The sequence below is a fragment of the Condylostylus longicornis genome, unplaced genomic scaffold, assembly GCF_029603195.1.
Source record: "Condylostylus longicornis isolate FDR11 unplaced genomic scaffold, ASM2960319v2 ptg000004l, whole genome shotgun sequence".
Lineage (NCBI taxonomy): Eukaryota > Metazoa > Arthropoda > Insecta > Diptera > Dolichopodidae > Condylostylus > Condylostylus longicornis.
The window spans coordinates 13,694,828-13,711,817 of NW_026577973.1; the positions used below are offsets into that span (position 1 = coordinate 13,694,828).

A 16,990-nucleotide genomic window follows, 5' to 3' on the forward strand; every position below is an offset into this window, starting at 1 on the left:
AATATTCAAAATTAAATTAACTGAGGCAATCTTAATAATGAAAAATAAAAATAACTGTAAATTTATACATACGTACATACAATAAAATACAATGCAATAAATAGTTATTAGTTACAGTATTGTAACAGAACAGTATAAGCTTGCAATGAAAAATATAACCGCTAATCAACTTGCTTAATACAATTATGACTCGATTTTCATTCCATATTGACTTTATTATTTAGTCATAGGGAAAAAAAATTTTTTTCTCTTCTGTTTGTTGTTTTGTTTTTATTTACTTATTTTTTTTCTCCTTTTTTTTTATTTTCATGTTTTTTTTTCTTTTGTGTTTGTTGTTTTCTGTGCTTTTAAGTTTTTCGCCTTCATTTGAAATATAATTTAGATTCTAGCCAGCCAGAAGCAGCCGCCAAACAGTGATGGTAACAACAAACGAATAAAATATTGTTTATTTTCATATTTTTAGTGCGTTCAGTTACTTCGAGTTGTTTGGATGGAATTGTACCGGTTAAAAATTAAATAAAAAATTTAATGTTAAAAAGAAATAATAAAAATTTTTGAAGGAAAAAAAAATACCAAAAAATAAAATTAGGTGAATAGTTAAAAAATAGTTTTTTGTGATTTTTATTATCTAAAATAAAATTAATGATACCTGGTCAATTAAAATTCCACGATTTTTTTTATTTTTATATTTAAATTTAATCTGTTAAATCTACAAAAAATGTATATAAAGTGTTCTCATATAAATATTTATGTATTTACGTACATGTGTGTGTATGTATAACAATTTATATTAAAAAAATATTGTCACGTGAATAATAAAATAGAAAATATTTCTTAAGAAAATATTTGGAATTGTGTTTTGCTCGTTCAATTCACTTGTACAAATTCATTTACTAAAAAGTAAATTTAGTTTTGTCTCATAACCTATTTGTTTTTTTAGTAGACTGTTAATGTTAAAATTTTTAATATAAATTTTTTATATTAAAAATTTTAAACATAAAATTTTTTACACAAGATTATTTTATTCCCTCACTTTTTTCCCAACGTTTTTTTATAGAATTCGTTTCACAATAAAAAAAAACTGGGAACCCAAATTTGATTTTGTGGTTTTTCAACTGAAGCATTTTTTTTTGTTAAAAATTCTAAATTTTATTTGTATTATATACACATACATATTATATAGAAATTAATTATGCATGTACATACATACCTACATATTGGGTATTTTTCTTTAAATTGTTAGACACTATTTTAACCTTTATAAGTACTTAATTGTCCCAGTTATAAATGTCAAATTGTCAACTCTTGCAGCATTCCACTCTTAAAACATTTTATCATAGTTAATTCTAATTATTAGTTAACTATATAATTACTATAAGTATATAACTATGTATATTAAATTATATCAAAGTGTTTGTGTTAAAAAATACATACGAACAAACAGAGGTAAAGAAAATTAATTGTCTGTAATGCACACACAAATTACATACACGTACATTCTTAATCTAATGAATACGTAAATATATCAAATATTCTTATATTTTTCAAATTCAACAAAATATTGGTACATGTGGAATAAATTAATAAATATGTGATTAAAAATTAAAAAAAAAAAATTTAATTTAATCTGTGCTGACCGCAATAAATTTCATAAATTATTTTTAATTATTTTTCATTAATATTATACCTACAAATACAGAAATATAATTTCTTATTATTAAAACAACATTTTACAAAATATTAAATTTTAATAATAAACGAATAATTTATTAATTAAAATAATTTTTAGGAAATTTATTTCATTATATAAAATTGGATCAGATGTGTATTGAATCATTTTTAGCAAGTTTATTCTTAAAAAATCAGCTGTACTAATAAAAGCATTTTATACTGTATAAGTACTAAAATTATTATACTATATTAAAAGTGTGTAAATATAAGTACGGAAAATACCTACGTATATAAATTCCTATAGTAAATATAAATAAAAATAGGTAAGTAAGCGAATTAAATATAAAAATTCTTAAATAATAATTTAAAAACAACTTACTAAAATCAATTAATTTATTAAGTATAAATTAAAAAAACTATTCATGAATGTATTTCATTTTCGTTTTCATTAGAAAAATTGTAAATTATAGCAAATTGAGTTAGTTTTGAATATTTATTAAAAATACCTGCCTACCTACTTCTCTAACAATTTTAGATATTTAGTCATTCAAAATAATAAGTTGTTAATTATAGCGAGTTAGCTATATTGTAACACTTGTTTGGAAAATTTGCGTTTAAAGAATATAATCTATAGTATACAATGTTAAAAACTGGTTCACTTGAATATTTCTTTGTAGGTAGGTACCTATATGATTAAAACTTCCAAAAGTGAAGCTCTAATATTTAAAGTATGTACATATATTTCTTAGGAACTTCAATAAAAATATAATATATATATTTATTTATATATTTATTTATAAATTCAGATTTACTCAAGGATCTAAATAATATACTCTTTAAATTTAATATTAACACTTAATTATACCAAGTTCTAATAGACACATATCTAACAATTATACATATTCTTAGAACTCGCATATATATATTTAAGTATACCCGCTTAAATAATTAAAGCAAACTAATTAGAACGAAAATATTGTAAATGTTTATTTGTACAAAAATGGAAGAAAGAGTAGGTCGAATAGTTTACATTAATTTCAATTATAATTTAACATTAAATTAAATGTTATATCGGAAATAATTACCAAAAAAGCAAAAACAAATTACCAGTTGCTCATTTTCACAAATAGATTTCTTATTAAAATTATAAATTATTGAATTATATAAAATGTAAATTATGTATATGTGCATATAGTATAAATCTATGTCTGTATCTATATTTGCAATCATATACATATGTGCAACCATATGCATTTTTACAATAAATATGTTTTAATATAATTTTACAATTTATGAATAAAATGACGGCATGTTTGAGAATTCAAACCATTCATAATAAAAACAAATTTTTATTATGAAAATTATAATTAACATTTATGTGATTTTGGCGGATTACCTTACAATAACAACATACTTATTTATTTGATTTGTCATCAAAAAATTTATTTTTCACTTACTAAGTTAGGTATATGGCAGATTTAGAAGACCATCCGCTGATGGAGTGATTTAAGTTTTTCAAATTTTAATAATATCGTAAAATTAAGAAAGTTAAACCAGAATTTAAGTATAGAAAAGCTTACTCTAGAAATAGAAATGATTCACTTATTTAGATTTCGTATATAAGTTTGTACGTTACGTGCTAACAAATTTATTGTTTAAACTTAAAATATCGCGAAAATAATATCACGTGCAAATACAAATTTCGCTCTAATCCACACTTATATTTCAAATTTCTTATTCATATTCAAGTGTATTGTTTGATGTTCACCTTACTTATATAATATAATATATATGCACATGTACATGCATATGTATGTATACTTATGCATATATATATTTACATATGGATCTGTACATACTTTAAATTATCTTTATTAAATTTTGAAAGTATAGATTTTCAATTTAATTTTTTTGCTTATCATTTGATTATTTATATATGTATGTATTTAGATATCTTTTTATAATCTTTTATTAAGTTTCGCATGAGTACATTTGCACTCAATTATTATTATTATACGTAGTGTTTTTAAATGTAAATGCACTCAAGTATATATAAGTATAACGTTTATAATACATATAGTTATACACTTATATTCTTTTATATAAGTAAGTAAAAGAATATTATTTTTTATGATAGTATGACGTCAATTATATTCTTAAATTGACTGTTAAAAGTAGGCCTTTATTTTTACTCTACTTAAATTTTTAGTATTTTTAGTATTTAAATTCTATAAAATAAATTTTTAATTTTTATTACACCTGAGTTAAGATTCTCGAATAATAAAGATTAAAATTGCTGGTGCTCTGATATTTGTGAAGATTTAGTATAGAAAAATAGTCTTAAATATTACAGTTATAGTTATGGCGTTGATAAATCAGGCAATAATTAAAACTAATCATAAGCTTAATTTTTTACAGTAACTGTACAATAAATGTACTGAAATTTCGATTTCAGGGAAATTACCGTGCACATTTTAGATCAAAATATAACTGATGAATTATCATTCAACTTAACTGTATGTACATATATCTACTTAACAATCTAGATATAAAATGTGGTCTAAAATAGTTTAACTGAGCTGCATGATTAACTCTTGGATTAACTTGACTGGTTTTATCAATTTCTCAAAAGGTATTTTTTGAATGAATTTTTTTATTTCAAGCTGATTAATTTCTTATTGAATCGTGATTTTTTTTTATACTTATTTTAGTTATTTACTTATATTTCTTGAAATGAATATCAAACTAGTAGTATTGTACACAAAATGTGGGTCATTTTCATTGCAATAAAAAAAGTAATTTCTAGTTGAATATATTAAGAAAATTTTAATTTTAAAATATATTAAAAACTGTGGCACATAAAATTACCCACATTTTTTAGAAGAAATTAAAAAAAACCGTATTGGAAAGCTTTAAATTCATACATACACATTAAGTACAAAATTATCGTACAAAAATCATATATGAATACTAAATAAGTAATCGCATTGAATTAAATTAATCAGAATGAGAAGATAGTGAGGAATTTTTTTGCATGTCCTTAAACGTAATGCACGTGTAAAATAAATAACACTGGAGTTTATGTACCTATTTTAATAAAATATTCAATGACCCTGAATTATAAAATCAATTATTATTAATATAATAGATAAAATGTAGCCAATACCAATATAACACTCGTTTGTATATATATACATGTACATTCTTAATACGTATATAAAATATGTATATTAATTTTATTTTTTGTATAAGAAAAACTCATATCAGTAAAATTAAATTATATAGGTATTTTAGTATTTACTCAAACTTTGTAAATATACGACAGTTCTAAACATATTTTATTAAATTTTTCTACGTCAGGGGTTCCGCACATTTATTTACAGTATTTAGTTTACATTAAACTTGCGGTTTAAATATTTTATCACTTTTTCCGGTTCCTTTGTTTTGTTAATTAAAACAAAAATTATCCATGATAAAATAAACAAAAAATATAAAACATTTAAGTAAAACTGAACAAAATCAACTATAAATAATACGAGAAATAAGAAGAAAAATATGCTACGTACACGAATTATATAAATATAAAGTAAGCAAAATTTGTACTCACTTTGATTATGTATCTTGTACAAAGTTGGTTCTTTTTCACTAACACGGTCAAAATTAAAAAGAATTAAAAAATAATAAAAAAAAATTAATATGTAAATTAATAAAAAATAATTTTAAATAATTAAGTGCGGCCCCTCGATAAACATTTTTGGCGGCCCACTACGGTCTAGGAATCATTGATATACACAACTGTGCATAAAATACATTTAATATTATTTGATAAGGTTCTTGATTTACTTTTAAAAACTAACCGAAATGACAAAATTATAGTGAATAGAAAAAAAAAGTAAAGTTTCATATTGTTGACATTTCAATCAATCAAATGTATGTACAATAGTTATAATGTATACGTACATATATATATTACTTTTACATACCTTTATAAGGTATTTTCCCTTATTATACATATACTGTTCATAAATTATGTATTTTCCTTAACATAAGAATACATACATAGATAATTTCATATTATTATATTAATTTTATGTGTATAATGTACTATTTATATTAATATTGAGCTTTTAGAATGCCCTCATAAAAATACTTGATTATTTATGTGTCAAAATATTAAAAAGCATTACAAAAAATGAATTTTCAAACTTTGCATTACTAATACTATCAATATAATAGTTAATTACAGCAGATATTCTGGTCAATATAATTATTACTTAAGTATTAAATTCAAAATTAAATATTTATTTGAGTACTTAGTTTATACTTCAATTATAAAATAAATATATTGAAGTTTTCTTCTTTTATTTTCAGTAAGTAAACAATGCTTTTGAGTTTTCTACTTTGAAATCAGACACTAATTATATTGTATTAATATTAAAATTAGGCAGTTATTCAGAAAGTGATCTAAAACTTTTAGTATAATAAGTATGTATTCTAAATCAAATTACTTTAAGCACTTAAGTTTTAGCCATATGAAAAAGCTGATATTTATTTAAATTGTAATTTAATAACTTAGAAATTTTTAGAATTTTGCTGATTCAAATTAAAAAATTTTTGGCCATTTATTTGCGTATATACGAGTATTTTATGTATATACATGGTTTGATCAAATTTTTATTTAAAATTTCAATTATAAGTAGCTAGATTGTTATTTGAAATTTAAAAATATTTCTTATTGAGTGTTACTGAGGAATTAAATATTAAAAATCTTAAATATAATTTATTTGTAGACATAATTAGATGGTCTTTAATACTTAAAGTGTAACATAATGCAAACTTTATTTAAATATATAATGTACGTGTATACGTATGCTTAAGTTAACACTGTGTGTATTTAAATTAAAGGTTATTATTATTTTGAAAAGCTTAAGAACTAAGAGTGAACGACATAAAATTTTGGTTTTGTTGAAAAAATTGAATGTTTTTTAAAAATTATGTCATAAATAAAGTATAATCTGTGACAATAATAAGTTTAAAAGGTTTTTGTAATCTTTTTTTAAAAGTCTATATGAATATATGTACATATGTCTCGTTTAATTATATATGTATACCTTTCCAGCAATATTATTATTTAGATTATGAACAGTATGTATATTGGTAAAATGATCGGCATAATTAAAATATGTGTGAACATTTATGAAAAAAATATTATAATATTTATAACAATTAAACACTAGCAAGTACAAGAAATCGAAATTCCATTCAATTCCATTCAGGGCGAATTCGGCAAAATGTTTCTTGCCTAAACGGCAAGTTTTAAAGCCCGTATTTCTGAAATATGAAATTCAAAAGTTGTTTTTAATTATTCCAAATAAATTTTATATAATCTTCATATTGAATCCCTCTAATTACATTTTTCGGGTGTTGTTTAATTTATTTAAGTACATACATACTTTCATTCATATAACAAAAAATAAAAATATTTTGTAGAATTTTTTTAAATTTTCGTATTAAAATATAAGTAGATCGTACATTTTAATAAGTACCTAATTTAAAATAATGATGTTTTATAAGCGTATAGCGCTTCTTCAATAACCACTTTAACAAGGGATATGAAATGTATATGAAATATGTAGTTTTCGCATGTTTTTTAAACACATTTAACAATTTTTATTGGCAAAAGTATGAGGGGAACATGTTATATAAATTAACTTTTAGATCTTATTATAGCGATAGTAACTCTATGTCACGTGGTTCCGAAATAATAACCGGTTTTTTGTATGCATGAAAAATTTGGTACCTTTTTTTCAACAAATATAATTACACCCCGCTTCCTACACAGTTTTTTGCCGGAAATTGATCAAAGAATCATTCCTAAAATTATTTGCCACCTTATGAGAAACACCCTGTATAAGTATAAAATATTCAAAATTTTTATAACTATTATCATTACAATTTATCAAAATAGATATAAAAAGAAACCAAGAAGTAAGCAGTTATATAGGATTTTCCCTACATAACCCACACAAAATTAAGTTTCAACTCGTAAGCTCATAATAATATGAATGATTATTTCACAATAATTACATATGCATGTATGTATGTGCATAATACATAACATAGTTGAAATATCTTTACATACATACTTGTGATGTAGGGAAATAATATTTTTTATGTTCTATTCAACAAAAATAATAATTATTGTTTAAAAAAAAATATTCTAATTTTAAAAATTTTGTTGTTAAGCACGTGTATTTATGGATCTTTTTAAAAAATTGGGTCATTTTTTATGTGATGGATGATGCTGGAAAAGAAAAAAAATTTAAGACTTTCTTATTTTTAATTTTGCTTTTTTTTATAAAAAAATATTTGAATTTTTTGAAAAGACATGATATGCTTGTGACGAAATTTATAAAAAATTATTTAGTAAAAAATAAAATATTTCAAAATTCTTATACGTACATACATACATAATATTATGTAAACATATTTTGTATGTACATATGTGCACTCATACTTGTGTGTATACAACATACAATTTATTAATAATTACTTATATTTTGTGAAAACTTTAGATTGTTTATTTTTGTTTGGCGCAAACAATTTTTAAAATTCTCAGATGTTAAGAACTGAAAATTTTGAAAATGATTTTGAGTACAAACAAACGTAAAAGTTGTATAGTGAAAATTTAAAATAAAAAAAAAATGTGTAATTGCATTTTATATTTAAAATTGTTTATTATTTTTCTATTAATGTTAATTTCTTCCCCATAATTTCTTACATATTTGTTGCAGTCGTGTGTAGAATAATTGACATGTGATTATTATTTCTTAACATATGTACATATACTCGTATACATAAGTTATGCAATGCATTGCAAAAATGAAATCAAATATTGTACTAGTGACAGCGCTACCAAAAATGAAGATTTATCTTCGAAATGAAGGTTTTTTGGTCATATATTTTGTTGGAAACTTCAAAATAAATTTTTCAAAAATTTTTAAATTTTACATACAAAAATATCTTTAAAATTAAGGTTTTGTTATACTACTAAAGGGTTTTAGAATTGGAATTTTTTTACACTTTTTTCTAAATTTTCTAAAGATTACAAAAAAAACATTTTGACCTAGAAATTCAATTTAATAGGCAGGACATTGTAACGCTACTTTCATGACAAAATACATATTTTTGGTATTCTTCACTTCAATTAATCGTATATTGATCGATTTGACTTTCTTTTTGGTGTCTGATTTGATTCGAATAGAAATCGTGACATTTCAACTTTCTATTGTTTTTAATTCAACTTTTAGTTTGTTAGATTCAAAATGAAGATTTAATTTTGAAAAAATTAAGATATTTGGGTTTATCTATTTGGCAGCACTGTTCATAGTATTAGTTGAGTTCAAATTAGAGTCTATTTCTGTTCTTTAATTCAATTACCATTTCCTCTTCAACTCAATTTTAATTTTGGAAAATGATTTATTTTAATCTGTTTCTTTTCACAATTTTCTAATAATAATTTTCTAATATTAATTATTGTGCTATTCTTTTGAATTAAATATTGTTAAGTAGACATTATTAGCCTATAAATTAATTTTATAACAGCCACATGTTATTTTTATTTTTATTTTTCGGAAATTTTAATTGCATAATAATTTTTATTTTAACTTTTGACGTTTATAAACGATAAAAATACATGTGTTAGCTAGTAAACATTGTAACGAATATTATGTTTTTAACCAATTTCGTTCGCTTCTATTTTCAATTAAACTTACTTTGTTTTAGTTAAAATGGCGCAAGTATTTATTTTTTTACGCAAGTACTTTATTTTTTACGCAAGTACAAAAAAAGGACCTTGCTTTGTTAGCTCTGATTTTCACTGGAATACTTGTTGAGTTTTTTACAATGTAAGCAGTTTTTGTAAAAAAATTATGTGTATGCATAGCTGTAGGACAGGCATATATGTACATAATATGTATGTGCATGTGTATATACATACATATTTCTTGACTAACTAAAAGTTATTATAGAGTTTTTATTTTATTTACACATAATATAAAAAAAAATCTAATAATAATTTGCTTATTTGACACAAAAATTTTCATAATTTTATTAGGTGCCCGGTAATTTTATGTGCATGTAAATAATATAGGTATATACAATAGAAGTGAAATCTGTTGTTTGTTTATACAGTAAAAATTTAGGCAAAAAATTAATACAGTAGATCTCATTGGCAAATATTTTATTAGAATTTAATCAACACAAAATAATGATATTAAAGAGGGATTTATAAAATTTTGACATACCGAATATTGTATACATACATATGTATATACGTATGCAGATTAACTGTAGCATATCGCTCAATACAAATTTGGTTGTAACAACTCAAAATTCGCTAAATTTCACTACTTATATCTGTGACAGTTTTACAGACATTGAACAGAATGTTTTGATTGTTTCTAAAAATAAATTTCAATTGCTTAATTCTTCTTAAAAAATAATTAAGCTCTTTAATAAGTGTGGTTCCCGGAAAATTATATCTCAAATTTGATAGTTTAATACAAACAAAAATATAAATTTTGCTTAATTGGCATTAAGTTTAAGAATTACTATAACATAATATACTTTATATATTTATTTCTAGTATCTTTATCTAAACAAAGCTACAAATATAAATTTTTCAAAGCTTCATTAAACTTCATGCCTTTAAACAAATACTTGTATACTTATAATTTCCTGTTAATTTTAAAGTTATCAGATTTATATTTAAAAGTTAAGATTATTAAAAAAAACATAAAAATTAACGAAATTCTACTATTTACTTACGTATACAGATCAAAATTATGCTACATAAATTTCGCTTTGAAATTTTGTTAACAATATAAGAGAAATAAAAATAAAATTATATAAAACTCGTAACTTTTAAAATTTTGTTTTTATACACGGAAGCTCTGTTCTTTTAAGCAGACGGTCTTAAACCCAATTTTAAAGACGAACATTGGATATGTCATAGAATACAGAATATAGTATAGATAAATAAACGGAGGTAGAATTAACTTGTCCTTTATACATTCTAAAACAAAAAGAAAGTCTTAAAAAATCTGTTTTTAATATAATGCAAAAAATGAATTTAGGATAGCTGTGATCTGTGGCGTAAATTATTAACATACCTCTATAAGGTTACTTAAATCAAATACTTTTTGACTTTCAAAATAATTCATAATTTGTTTGCTTTTCTGTACTTACAATAAACCTTGAAATCATTTCTGAGACGAAGGACAACTTTCAATATTATAAAACCAAAAAAATTATAAACTTATTCCGAAAGAATTACCAACAAAAAAAACTCTAATAAAATTATTTTCCAATAAAAGAGCTTAAAAAATGAAAATGTTGCGTCATCTACGCGTACAATGAACGCACGCATTTTTGTTTTTTGTTTGTCTAATTTTTACGCTTTTGTTTTCCCATTTTGGAATTTCGTCTTGATTACTAATTTTATTTCGTTAGTTAGTTGATACTTTGATGATTTTGTTTCGTTGATGAAGCGCCATATGGGCTTATATAAATTTTGTTGGTTTTTCTAACAAACAAAAAAACATAAAAACTGTTTATGAAATGTTTCTTTATATATACTGACATTAAAAAAACACGAGGGTCACTTACCAACACAAAGATACGAATATTTTTTCTATTTTGGCTTTATATATTTTAAAATATTAAGCATGTACATATGAGTTTATTTATGAGTGCTGTTAGAAAAAGAGAAGTCATTGAAAAAAATCATTCAAATTGTTATATACTTAGATATACATAAATGTTCGTATTTATGTACTGTATTAGTAGAACACAATATGTTCATAAATGTGTTTAGAAATTAAGTACATACATAAGTATTATGAATAATTCGGCATCATCATCAATTATTACTGAATCGGCATTAGTTACTAAATTAAATGTTAATTTTTAAACATACAAAATTTTTTCTCAAGAGTGTAATTGTATGTTATAATATAACAATCGCGATAGCTTTAGGAATTGAAATACAGCATCGATTTAAATGTAGCCATAGATCAAATTAAACATACATGCATACATACATGCATAAATAAGTAATGGAAAACGATTTGGGTTGGAGGTACTATCTAACTTAATTAACTTCTATCGTTAATGGGTTTGTAAATAGTAGTGCACTAAATTTTTTGTTTTACTTACACTGTTCTACAATACTGAACACTTTACATTTAATTTAAAATTATCTTTCTTTAAAATCTAAACAAAAGAAAACTATTTTACATACATACATACATATGTATGTATGTATATGAAAAAGGGTGTGAAATGAAGCGTAAAGTTCTTGGTAAGTTGGGCAGTGTTACACAGTGGAACAGTAAAGTTTCTTAAAATTATTCAAAATGTTATAAATATGAATTATTGTATACTTATGTACTAAAATTTTTATTTTAATAAAATCCAATGAAAAAACCCTTTTTATTTGTATTGGTTATTTGTACACACTTTCATGTTTTCATTACGGAAGTGACAATTTCTTGAATCTAAAATAAAAATAAGATGATTGTATAGAAGCATAATGCAATTTTAATTTTATTTAAAAATATGAATTTAATATTACAGAAGATTTTATTATGAAATTTGTTGCAGATACTTTTATAACCTCTATAAAATTTGTTAATTTAAGAGTTTTTAACAAGACCGAATAAGGAGAAAATAATTTGTAAACTTTTAGTTTAGAGAAAATAATTTGTAAACAGCAGACCTAACTCACATATACGTGTTTAGTTTACATGTATGTACTCGTAGCTGTTTCTGACTCAAAAATGAAAAATGTACTTTTTAGCATTAATACCATATACATACATACATATGTATGTAATTTTGGGGCTTTTCTTAAACGCAGTATATCGCGATTTATACAAGTATATTGAAAGTTACTCCATGTATATGTATGTTCATAAAGAAATGCCGCTAATGTACGAGTACTAGGGCAGTTAGATCATATTAACTGTTTTGATTTTATAGAATTGTTAAAAATAAATTGCATATTTATCGCGTTTGCAGCATTGCTTTTATGAAAATCTAATATGAAGGGAAAGTAATAAATAATAAATAAAAACCTAATAAATAATATGACAATTATTATTACATTTTTATAGCCAATAAGATATTAATTACCTAATATTTGGTTAAACTTAAAAAGTATGTACGTTACTGATTACCCACTTAACTGATTTTTGCAACTAATTCTAAAATCACAAGTCTATTAGAAGTCATGACCCTTAATTATAATATATATATAGATAATATAAATAAAAAATCGTTAGTACCAGCAAATTTTGTAAGTAGTTTTTATTAACACTAGTATTTTTGCTATAATTACACTTCAATGTCATTTGAATTGAAAATTGTAATATTGTGTTTGTATCAGAATTGATTACTAATCAAATCAGTCATGTTATACCAAAAAATTTCTCAAGTTCTTGTACATATGTACATACAATAATGTCATGTTGAAATAAAATTTTTAAATAATTAAAAATTCCTTTTAGTAAATTTTAATAATTTATGATGAATAAGTTAATTACAATATTATGAGTGTGAGCTTTAAAATTTCTTACAAATTAACGATACACAATTAAAAATTTTTTTGAATGTATAAATTATCAAAATTAGAATTTGTATTATATATTACGTAATAATATGTATGTAGAAATTATGATAATTACTAATTATTCATATATAAGTATATAGAAATTCATAATTATTTAAGGTTACCATACACATTAAAAAATTGTTATAATTAACCCTTGAATACTCGTAGCATGATTTAACTATATGAATTTGAACAATTATATATTGCATAAGTTTAGAAAGAATATTATTTTGAATGAATTTTCAAATATTGAATGAGTATTTGTTTCGAAAAATATTCAAAATTTATTAAGTACTAAACACCAAATTTTACCTAAAGTGCTAAGAAAATCTTACAATATTCCGAATTGCATAAAATGCGCTTTTAAATCGAAAAGAAAAGTAATTTGAACCTAATAACATGTACCAAATTTATCTTGTAACAATGTTCATGTTTACAATTAAAATGACAATTCTACTGCCACGAAAAATCTTATAATACAATTTACTCATTAGCAATTTTAACCCTTTACTGTTAACGCGAAAATCGTTTAGTCTATTTTCCGGTGCAAAAAACAAACCTGAAATCTACTCAAAAAGCAACCCATGCCAATTTTTTTCCTATATTCTATAATTGACGTAAATATCAAAGTTAAAATGTAAATTACTTTTATTCTACTGTAATAACTAATGATTAATAACTTAAAACCATAAGCATTTGTATTCTTTAAAATTTAGCATTTTAGCATTTTAGCATTTAATTTTATTATTAATATATGGATCTGCTTACATGCATATTTATAACTTTACAGAGATCAGATTACTTAAATCTACACAACTGGAATATTTTCATTACAATAGTTAATTACAGTTAGATTTTAGAATATAAAAGAAATTTTTGTAAGGAAAACGAGAAAACCTTACCTTTGATTTTTTTTTTTTTTACTTATAACTACTTAGAACTAACTTACATTACTATTAAAAATATATTTCATTAATGAAAGAAAAGAAACTTTTAATAATCATTTTAATAATCTAGATTTCTAATTAGAATATTTTCGGATATTAAACATTTTTCTAGTACTTTTTCTGTTATATTATTAATTTTAATTGGCAATAGTTCGAAATTTGCTTGAGTATGAAGTTTTCTTGTAGAATAGTAAAAAGGGAGGTTGAGTATTAACTTAAGTAATTTATTTTGAGCTACCTGTAGTTTTTGAATATGAGTATTAGCTATATCACTAATAAGAGGACATCCATACAATAATATTGGTAAGAAAATTACCCTCATGATGGTCAATTTATTATCTTTCGAAAGTAAGGACCTTCTGTTAATAAAAGGGTATAATATTCGGGTTGTTCGGTTAAGTTTATCAATCGTTTTGTGTACATGTTCTTTAAATGTTAGTTTTTTATCGAAATAAATTCCCAGATATTTTATATTATCAACCCAAGGTATAGACACATCATTAAGTTTTAAATTGGTGAGTGGAAGATAACAAATCTTCCTCCTTTTAGTGAAAAATATTGAATTGGTTTTTTCAGGATTGATTAAAATTTTCCAATTATAAAAGTATGTTGAAACGGAATTTAAAGCGTTTTGTAAGTCATGCACTATATCGTTGCCATACAAGCCAGATGTATATATAGCAGTGTCATCTGCGAAAATGGACATATTAACGTTTCTGGTAATCGGAATGTCATGGGTAAAAATATTGTATAAAATCGGCCCCAAGACCTTTAAAATTTAATGAACACAAAATAACTTTCTATAAATACTTTTGGTTATTTCCATTATATTAATCTTGTTAAACCCATTTTATATTATTTTCTAAGGATTTATGACTAAGTATCATATACGTATAATTGCAAAAGTTTCAAAAGAATTTGTTAAGTATGGCTTTGTCTAAAAACTTTCTATAAACAAATTGTTTTCATCAGAGTAAAATTTATCATAGTTAAAAAATTTTTTTGTAAATAATTATGAGACTTTAAGTAATAATTAAATAATTCATATTTCATTATTCAAATTTATACACATACTATTTCAACTATACATACATCTATATTACGTACACACAATTAAAGTTTTAACTAAAATCAATACACGATATATTAATTAAGTCGTGTAAATAAGCAAATGTGTACAAAATTTTTATATGTAGATATGTATGTATGTATGTACGTATATTTAAATAAGTAGAATTTTTTATGGTAAATTGTAGGGGGGGGAGGGGGTAACCAATTACACATTATTTAATAATTGGGTTATAAATTTTAACTTAATAAAAAAACAAGATTATCACACAAAAAATCTTGTATTTATTTTTTTTTATTACAGACAGCTAAATTTGATACAATTTATCAAACAACTCCGAAACAAATTTTTCAAATCGAAAATTAATTGTACATCTGAATATTAGTCATTTAAACCAAATGAATTAAAATTTAATTAATGGCCAGATGGCCTGATAAATATTGCTACATATATAGCTAGGTGGCCTGATAAAATAAGAGAGTATATCAAAAATAATTTCCAAATTTACATAAAAATATCAAAAGTTGTTGGAAGTTATTTGTGTGAATGAAATTGGCTTATATTTTTATTCTCATATTAAGTACTTGAATACTTACCGTTCAAATCTTAAAAAAGTTTGGTATGTCGCCGAAAAATTTCCCTTTTAAACACAATTAATATCAAATTTAAACGCGTCAGACCTTTCCTATCTTTCAAATGAATATTTGGATCGGAATATTTCGGAATTTAAATTTATATTTCGGAACTTTAATTAAGCTTTGTTTTTGTAAATTTGATCAAACTTCGGAATATTAAAAAAAAAATTTTTAGCTTGTTGGCTCTGGTACACAAAAATATAGCATAAGATATGGCATTAATATAAAACATAGAAAAATTTTGGCCATTTAATGTTAAAAAATTAAAATATTGGCACTACTGCAGACAAAATAAATTCATTTGATTAAAAATTCTAAAAATTCTTAAAAATTTTCAATTAAATAAAGTTTATTTCGAGTAAATATTTGAAAAGAGAAACTTTAATTTTTAAGTCGAGAAATTTAAATAAACGTAGAATAATGTGAGTATTATCTGTGTCACCGATTTATAAAGCAAAAAGTGTTTAATTGAAAAATTATACATACTTAGCTATACAAACAAACAAAGTGAAATAGTTTCACACAATTTGTTTTTTTCTTATTTTTCAATATTAAATATAAGATACGAACGAGGCAGATAAGCGTAAACATATTTGGAAAAACTTATTTGAATATTAATGAGAAAGAAGGTAGAAAAATTTTTACTTGTTTTTTGTAATTGTATTTGTTTCAAATTTAAATTTTCAAACATATTTACATACATTTTGCGTATACGTATACAAGCTTTTAAAATTTTCGTATTGTGGTTAGTTTCTCTCTAATTTTAAGCGCAAGAAATGTTCTAAAATCCATACCAGCTTTATTTAATTTTTTGGTTTACGTTTCGGTTGAAAACTTTAAAAAATAAGTTCATAGTACTTATTGCAGTATATTTGACGATGTATCACGCTCCGTATTGCATTTTAAAAAATTTGTAAAATACTATGCTTTTCGAATTATATAAAATGTCCGAATTTTAAACTGACATTATACGACTGTAAAACGTCAATTTAAA

The 16,990-nt window shown here is 22.8% G+C and overlaps 1 protein-coding gene across 3 annotated transcripts in view; it reads left to right on the top strand.

The window, feature by feature from the left end:
• Positions 1–409: 409 nt before the first annotated feature.
• Positions 410–16,990, top strand: part of LOC129607768 (acyl-CoA Delta-9 desaturase-like) — a 34,139-nt gene continuing 17,558 nt past the window's right edge. The window contains exons 1-2 of one of the 3 annotated variants that reach the window (XM_055518950.1): positions 410–589; positions 1,700–1,994. The gene's annotated coding sequence lies outside the window, so the exon portion shown is untranslated. The remainder of the gene's footprint in view (positions 590–1,699; positions 1,995–16,990) is intronic. The other 2 variants (XM_055518944.1, XM_055518958.1) reach the window with 2 other exon arrangements.